Genomic DNA, 889 nt, shown 5'->3' on the forward strand with positions numbered 1-889 from the left:
TTAGATATTTTATAAGTTGCATTCATATTTTGTAAGTTGCATTCATATTTTGTAAGTTGCATTCATATTTTTTAAGTTGCATTCATTTGCATATGAGGATAACAACTACTTTTAGAAAGCGAATTAAGGAAAACAGTTTTATTTCTGAGAGTTGAGAAGGAACGTCGGAGATGAGCTTTTTCAGTATTCATTGCAATGCTGTTTAAGAAGAGTTTCGTTAATGTCCTTTTGGCCTTTTGGCCAAGATCAAAGTGTAGTAACTGTTCTTCAGATGCTGCACTTCAATTTCTTGTTCGCTTTTGGTGGAGGATCAGTCCTTCACGACTGAGACAATTTTTTATTTTTGTACCTTTTCTCCACGTTAAAAAACGACCCTGGTGTCTAACTCTGTCCCGTGGGGAGGCATAGTAAATAGGTGCAATGATATCATCCACCTCTTCCATGTGATAAACGTTTTAGGCAGTGAATATTTCGTTAATGTCGTTTATACATCTCTAGTTGTGTTTTTTTTTTGTTTTTTTTTTTTAAATTTTGTGTGATTACTGAAGATGTTTTTGATTTCAGTATGGTCGATTTTACAAGTATTTTAATGGCGGATGCTCTGACGAACTACACTCCCTTGTACCCCCTCGACGAAAATACTCCCGACAAACCCGACAAGCAGTAAAATCCCACCCCTACACAGATTAGATCACTAGATGTAAGAAAGCCTTCTACTCTAATAGTTTCTTCCCCCAGAACTGCAGGACTTTGGAATTCTCTTCCAGTTTCCTGCTTCCCCAACTGTACTGACATGCAGAAGTTCAAGTGTAATGTGAACAGACATTTTACTTCTAAACTCCTTACATAGTACCCCTGCAACTTAGGACCCTGATAATAGCCCCCTATA

At 37.2% G+C, this 889-nt stretch overlaps 1 pseudogene; it reads left to right on the forward strand.

The window, feature by feature from the left end:
- Window positions 1–220: 220 nt before the first annotated feature.
- LOC145277289 (U2 spliceosomal RNA) lies at window positions 221–354 on the forward strand (annotated as a pseudogene).
- Window positions 355–889: the final 535 nt, after the last annotated feature.

This window comes from Euprymna scolopes, chromosome 5 (genome assembly GCF_053919585.1).
Source record: "Euprymna scolopes isolate OS-2025 chromosome 5, ASM5391958v1, whole genome shotgun sequence".
NCBI lineage: Eukaryota > Metazoa > Mollusca > Cephalopoda > Sepiida > Sepiolidae > Euprymna > Euprymna scolopes.